The 8378-nt window shown below is 35.8% G+C and overlaps 1 non-coding gene across 1 annotated transcript; it reads left to right on the top strand.

The window, feature by feature from the left end:
* The first annotated feature begins 539 nt into the window (after positions 1–539).
* Trnah-gug (transfer RNA histidin (anticodon GUG)) lies at positions 540–611 on the top strand. Its single transcript has one exon. It is a non-coding gene; the product is annotated as a tRNA-His (tRNA).
* Positions 612–8378: the final 7767 nt, after the last annotated feature.

The raw sequence follows: 8378 nt of genomic DNA, 5'->3' as shown, positions 1-8378 counted from the left end.
TTAAAAACAATATATTCGTAAGATTAAATTGTTTGATTTCATTGCACCTTAAATTCATTTATATACCAATTATCGGAAAAAAGTACCTAATATTTCCGTTTCGCCATTTAAAATAAAAACCTATTTTTTTTATACCACGTCGGTGGCAATCAAGCATACGGCCCGCCTGATGGTAAGCAGTTACCGTAGCCTATGGACGCCTGCAACACCGGAGATATTACACGCGCGTTTTTTGAAGAACTCCTTTTTTGAAGAACCCCATACTGTAGCCCCTCGGGAAAACCTCGGCAGGGAGCTCATTAAAATAAAACCGTGTTAATAAAATAAAATAAAACGTAAATTAAAAAAAAATTGTTGAAAAGTTGGTATTTTACCAATTTATCTTACTATTAACACAATTGAAACAACCTATTTCTTTCAGATTGTTGAATAACTAAAGTTACTATATAAAGTATTATATGGTAATAAATAAGAGCACCGCTTTATAACGCCAACACAACAAGATTGTTAAATTCGCCCGCCTCTCTCAAGCCTCGATAGCCGTGATCGTCTAGTGGTTAGGACCCTACGTTGTGGCCGTAGTAACCCAGGTTCGAATCCTGGTCACGGCAATGCAATAGCATTGTCACGGAGAGGTGTATTTTTGCTTTTTCGTGTTATTGTATTTAGTTTTTCTTTTCACGTCTTTTATTTCGTTTTTTTTTAAGAACGCATTTGCTCATAAATTATTATTGCAAAAAGTTACCGTAAAAGTATTCATACGTTTTATTAATTTTTTTTATACGTAACAAAATTATTTTTTGTATAAATTTTTAAACGTTACTTATTTTTTTAGTTTAGATCACAAAAACAATATTAAAATAAACTTAAGAAAGTCAAATATTTCGACAACTTGTTACCTATATAACTAAAACGTGACAAGTATAATGTTTTTTTATTATTATTATTCAAATTAGTTACACAGCATTACAGTATTACTACTAAGGCACTGCGAACCTACAAAGCAAATAAAAATACAAAGATACGAGAAAACACAATAACAAAATACAATTTAAGTAGATTTGGGCGACGACATAACAGCGTGGCTCCGTTGCGTCGCGTATGCGTATGATATATATTAATATAACAACAATTTATAATATTATTATATTACACTTTTAATTTTTAGTTATTTTATATCTTGATGACAGCGCCATCTATGCTTACAATAGAGAATCAAGTACATCAGTCCACGGCTAACAGCGCAATCTAGCTAGTAGACACGAAACTTCTATGATGAAGACTTACCGTCCTCCTCAACTTCTGCTATAATTTCTTTCGAGGAATTGTCATCAATCTCGTGTCCTAAAGCGAGGTGTGCATGCAATTTACTTTACATTGCCGACTTCTGATGTAAACTGCATTCAAAAGTTTGATCAGATATCGCAATGTAATGAAAATTGCATGCAAGTTCTTGCTAGTCTAAAGCTCGCTTAAACATCTCCAGAACGTTGCCAATCATGTCTGTGCTTATCACTGACATATATATATATCGCTGACATATATATAGACAAGCTGTCGAGTACAAATTGTGTCCGCAAGGTGTCCGCCATTTTTTGCGTTTGCCGTGTTTCACTAAGCTGATGAATAAGCGCAGCTAGCCAGTAGCAATGAAGTGCATGCACTTCATTGAGGTGCGGAATCATTTTCTTCGAGAGGCCGCTTCTAGTGTATACTTACATATTACCTCAATGGTGCTTATGTTATGACTCCTTTCTTCTCGTGGTCGAAAGCGTCGAAGGCATTCTTCAGAACTGAGGGCAAAGTAATATATTATGTACTTATAGGTGTCCATGTGAAAAGACGTTTATTAGTGTGATTAAAGTAAATTGTGCAATTTTGCTAACGAGGTCTTTAGATTCATATCATATGACAGCCGCAAGCCGGAGTGAATTAAAGACTCGAGTTTGCAATATTTTTACTCCCGGAGCAGAACACAAGGTTTGTCATCACACTTGCAAAGTAAAAACTAAATTTTAAGCGAAATAATTCTTGAATACGGTGACATTTCAGATATTTAACAGCCATATTGAAATCTTTGACTGGTAAGGCTTAGGCATCGAAGGCATGGGCCCGTCTGGCATTCAGCCACGATTGAAAATTGTTAAAAATATTTTAAAAGGCTATTTAATCAAATAAACGCTTACTGCGCAAGTGTGGTGAAAAGTGACGTACGGTAGAATTATGTTTTTAATAGTGGAGCCAGATTAATAAAAACCTAAACGCTTAAACGATAAAAACTAAAAACAAAATAATAGGTACGAAAACTAGTCCAGGCTTAACAATTATTGTGATCTAAAAAAATATAAGAAAATAAAATAGTTATTGTTGGTTTCGGAAATTGCTTGCTTATCGTTCCCATCGAAAGATAAACTTTACCCACCAAGAGCGCAAGACAATAATAATTATCACAAGCACTGGTGGCAATGGACACTTTCTAGAGTTCTTAAGTGTCATTAAAACGTCCAACTTCGCGTTCATTATATTGTTTCTCTTCCAAATAGTTGCCGGAATTCGTTTTGTGTTGAGAGAACTTAAACTGTATCAATTAAATCTTACGAGTCAACGAAAAGTTGGTCATTAGAGGCGCAAAAATTGTCAATTGTGTGCTTTAGGATGACCTTATTAAAATATTTAACGATGTGATGTGACATTTGATTACATGAAATCTTTCTCGGTTTCGTTAAGGGGCCACTAACTATCAGTCCGCCGGACGATATCGGCCTGTCAATTAGAACAAAAATTTGACAGTCCCGAACAACTGACAGGCCGATATCGTCCGGCGGACTGATAGTCAGTGGGCCCCTTTACGAATTTGTATAGTCTTTATACAAAAATTGCAACTACCTACTAAATAATATATCTATGTAAAACATAGCTAATGATTTTTATATACAGCATGTTGATTAATACAAATGTCTTCTACTTATCATTTCTAAGCTTACAAAGATTATACGCACTATTATTTGTAAAACGTATTAGCTCATGTGTTTTTTTTTCTTTAAATTGTACAATATGTACATTGATGACCAATCATTGATGATTGTTGTGTGATTATCAATTCAAAAGTTTTTTTTTTATGTAATCTTTTTTAAGCTTTTATTTAATATTGGACACGGAACTACCAGGGAACCATACCAAATGTCTGGTTTTTACTATTATAAAATCGTATCTAGGCTGGCTTCGAAATAAAAAGATGTTTGCGTCTCATGTTTTTAAAATGCTTAGGTACTCAACTAAATTAAGCTGTAGTAACGCTAATTTAAAACACAATCAATAATGTAAAACCATTAACATTGATTGTCTCGATTTTTGTTAGTCAGTTGTGATATACCTACATTCGTTGCAAAAATTGAACAAATTGAGGACTCATCATTGAGTATGAGGTACAAAAAATATTAGGTATAATTGCTACTGGGTAATATTTTATACTATGAAAATATCACATTACTAACATATAAATATGTGTATGTAAATGTATTTTGTTGTGAAACAAACATTTTCATGCCTTGTTTAAATTACATAAGAAATACTCAAAAAATTCGTATCAACAGTTTTTATTTTTCTGCTCAGCCAATAAGATAACATATAAAACTGAAAGGCGCAACGTTGGGCGCAACAGATGGGTGGCGTCCCGGCCCGCGCGGACTTCCGGAAACATGGAGAATATTATATTACTCTCGACGGTCGCCCCGTCAATAGGAACTACCGGCGCCTATTTCACCTCCCGACAATTGACACCTGACACTGACAATTTCCTGTCCATTTCTGGATCGATAAGTAACAACTGTACCTACATAACATAAACACATATTTACTTGTGGTTAAACAGGAGTCTGGAACTTACTACATAGACGAAATTCCTAGTTTCACAGTTTCACGTTATACTCGTACGTTATAGAGAAGGATTTGTTTTAGGCCTATACACGTTCTCACTATGTCAACTCAACCAATCGCTTGTTTTTGCAAATAGCTACGTATGTAGTAGCTTATTAATTTTAATATCTATCATAAAGTGGCCTGGCACTTTATGAATGAATTCTATTCCTAATATCTCCATGCAATTTTGCACCTCGCTTTACCTAAGTATACAATTTAAAAAATAAAGAAATATTTTTTTTAAGTTTTTTGATATATGTCCTTCGTCTATTTAAGAGCGCGGGCATATAGGTATATGCATTCAAAATTATCTGCTACGAGATGTACAAATAGGATTTTGTTTTTTACATTTGACGATACATCTTTTGATTTATTCGACCTTATCTAATTTTCGTAGGATATGGCGTCAAAACGTTATTTTAACAACCGCATAGATAATTATTGTACTAATATGAATATGTCTTTAAAGGAGTATTGTTTATTATAAATTATAATACTGACTTGTTTAAGTTATAAAAATTAAGGACCTAAAAACGGTTGTGAACCGCTGTGGCTTGTGCGGAATTTCAACATTTTCAAATGCATTAATTGCTATGAACGACAAATTTAGTGCCGCTATTAATGTCGCCAACCACTCGTGAACCCTTCAGACTCAGTAAGCAGTAGCACTCAATCGATTGATTACTTCATTCCATTTGCACACTTACCACATGTCGATTAGGACTAAAATTAAACTTGTTTATACATTCCGACTTCAGCTTCAGTGTTGAAAAGCAATTTCGTAGAACAGAAGAATAATGAAGATTTAATTAATTACGTCAAATGAAAATAGACCTTATTAGTGATACTTTATAAAACAAATTAGTATCACTTGTCTTTTATGTCACACCTACACGTGGAAGGCAAGGATGTCCCGGTAGTTCAATAAATACGTCGTTCATTAATCATTATTCATCAACGTTATACCTGGTTGATAGTAAGTACAATTTGTAACTGTGACATTGTTGTCTAATAGGAAAGCTAGTTTCGATATATAATTATAGTATACATGGCAATCAATTGTGAAATCCTTTTTAGGGTTCCGTACCTCAAAAGGAAATACGGAACCTCTGTCTCTGTCTGTCTGTCTGTCTGTCTGTCTGTCCGTCTGTCACAGCCTATTTTCTCCGAAACTACTGGACCAATTAAGTTGAAATTTGGTACATATTTGTAAGTTTGTGACCCAAAGATGGACATGTAACGTAAACAAATTAATTTTAAACACGGGGGCCACTTTTAGGGGGTTAATGAGAAAATTAAAAAATAAAGTTTGTAAAACTATATCGTAGATATTTTTATTCATTCAGAGCGCTGGTGACCTAGCAGTAAGAGCGTGCGACTTTTAATCCGGAGGTCGCGGGTTCAATGTTCAAACCCCGGTTCGTACCACAGATTTTTTCGGAACTTATGTACGAAATATCATGTCGCTTTTCGGTGAAGGAAAATATCGTGAGGAAACCGGACTAATCCCAAAAAGGTCTAGTTTCCCCCCTGGGTTGGAAGGTCAGATGGCAGTCGCTTTCGTAAAAACTAGCGCCTACGCCAATTCTCGGGATTAGTTCCCAAGCGGACCCCCCCCATCAGCCGTGGGAAAAAGCCGGGTTAACGCGAGGGAGATGAGATATTTTTATTCATGTTTATAGAGGCTTGGATAAGTATGACGCTGATTATATGTGGCTTATTTAAATCGCTAACGCTGCGTCATACGTAAGCGAACAACTCGCGAACGCGAAGCGAAGCAGCGCGGCGCGGCGCGGCTGGCCCACGGCGTTCGCGTTCGCAACGAGATCGCGCACGTAGGACACTTCTATAGATATCAAAGGATTGATTCACCCCGCGCCGCATCGCTTCGCTTCGCGTTCTCGTTGTTCGCCTACGTAGTACGCTGCGTAAGAATACTTACTCGTATCTTTTATACGTACCTACTCGTTCTCCTGTGCTATGATGTTCCTACGCTATATGAATAATCCTCATACAAATTACACTTAACATAACTTAATTAAAAAATAAAACCTTTATGATCCTCGAACCTACGCGGTGATTCGCGGCTGGCTCGTTTCTCGCTTAGCACATCGGCATTGCCATTCAGGAAAATAATGCAGCCACCATAATTGTTACCCTATCTAATAAAGTTCAGGCTCTATAGAAGAATAAATATAATAAATAGTCTGTTAGCTAAATAAATACTAGCTTCTGCCCGCGACTTCGTCTGCGTGGAATAGAGCTGTGCCGTTCCCGGTAACATTACCCATTTAGTATGGGGAATGTTACCGAGCGAGGAATTTCCCCATACAAAATGGGGAATGTTACCGGGAACGGCACAACTCTAGCGTGGAATGATGATGATGAGAAAAGAAATGTGTACGAGCCGTGTGCAACACTCACTACTTAGAACCATGTAGGCCCTTATTTAAGGAAATAAAAGTTTTACCACTTCCATGCTTGTACATTAAACAAATGTGCATGTTTGTAAGAGAACACCCTGATTTTATTGAAAAACAGAGTACCTTCTATCCAAGATCCACTAGAAATAAAGACAAATTATTCTTGCCAAGTTCTAGAGTCAGGTTTCACAAAAACAACTCGTTCTGTATGGCTATCCAAATTTATAACCAGCTGCCTAAATGTATCCTGGAATGTCCTACACATCGCTTCAATAAAACACTTACGGAATGGCTACTAGACAAATGCTTTTACTCAGTAACGGACTATTTAGCAAATAACACTAATATCTAGTTGCTAAGATCCCAACTAACTTTAATTTCTGACATAAGTTACTCTGATTGAATACTATAAAATTGTTAGATACTGTTTTGACCATGTTTTGACTATGAAATTTATTTTTGTGTAATATCTTGACATTAAATTTTCTGTGATATTTTGTGTGGTAGTGTATACATTGTTACCTATAGTCTCTAATTATACTTGTAAATAAATATTGTAAATATTGCATGCCTTCTGTCTGGTAGAACATAAGACACGCTTCTTTTAAATGTTTATCTACTTATGTAATGTATGTACTATGTTCTTGCAATAAATTATTGATTGATTGATTGATGATTGATAAAAACTATTCTTTGTCCTTCCCCGGGCCTCAAACTATCTCCACACCAAATTTCATCTAAATAGCTTAAATAGTTTAAGCGTGAAGAGGTAACAAACAGACAGAGAGAATTATTTCAATAACATTTGTCCTTATTTCAATAAGATTAATTTGTGAATCGTGAATCGCTTCTGTAATCTAAGGCGGCTGCCGCCCGCCGACTGATATCTCTAGTAATATTTATAGTCCATTTGCACACTCGTTATAATTGCTTCAGTAAGCGAGTATTGGCCCCGTATTGGCCTGCACAGCCATGGAAAATGTTGGCGCCCTACCTGACACTGTTTCTATAGTCTGCAATAGACTTTAAGGCCATTGATTGAAGCGAGAGAAGCAAACAACTTCAGTTTCATAATTGCTACGTTTGAAAAAACGATGTCTCCTACCAACTTTTAGTTTAAAACAGACACACAAGCATTGTACCAGTGTGGCGATTTTTGGGGTTCCGTACCCAAAGGTCAAAAACGCCTCAGTAGCATTTATACGTCATTATGACGTCAGCAACTCGCACTTAGCCGGTTTTTTAATATTAATAATGTAAGGCACTCGACACTTACATATTAATTATCTTTCGTTGTGTAAAATGTGGTTGACTGTTATTAAATGATATCGTTATTTGCGTGCTAAGGCGATTAACTGTCAACCGCGCTGTGACCAACATTATTTATGATCACATTGACAACGTTGCAACAGTTTGCATCATAAATTCCAACTTTATTACGATAATTAATTTAATTAGTAACTGCCATAAGGTTTAATATTAATTAATACCCTGATAATATAATAAAGTGGCGTAGACCATTTTCCGAAAGATCGTTTGTTGACGATATTCTATATTTGGTCTCAGCCTAATTTTCAAGTCATAGGTTCTTTTTAGGGTTCCGTACCCAAAGGGTAAAAACGGGTCCCTATTACTAAGACTCCGCTGTCCGTCTGTCCGTCTGTCTGTCACTAGGCTGTATCTCATGAACCGTGATAGCTAGACAGTTGAAATTTTCACAGATGATGTACATATTTATGTTGCCGCTATAACAACAAATACTAAAAAGTACGAAACCCTCGGCGGGCGAGTCCGACTCGCACTTGGCCGGTTTTTTTCATTTATTATTAAATACAGCGGTAGTCTCTTATTATTGTACGATGTCAAACAGACTGTATCACGTCATATCATGTGCGATAAGTGTAAGGTAGAGAATGCCTCATAGCATTAAGTCCGCCTTTTGTACGATTGTATTTTCTTTTGTGCAATAAAGATTAAATAAATAAATAAGTATAACAATTATTCTTTAGCAGAATACTAAAGAAAAAATATACATAC

This window comes from Cydia strobilella, chromosome 6, assembly GCF_947568885.1.
Source record: "Cydia strobilella chromosome 6, ilCydStro3.1, whole genome shotgun sequence".
NCBI classification, from domain to species: domain Eukaryota; kingdom Metazoa; phylum Arthropoda; class Insecta; order Lepidoptera; family Tortricidae; genus Cydia; species Cydia strobilella.
This window is presented reverse-complemented; position numbering and strand designations above follow the sequence as displayed.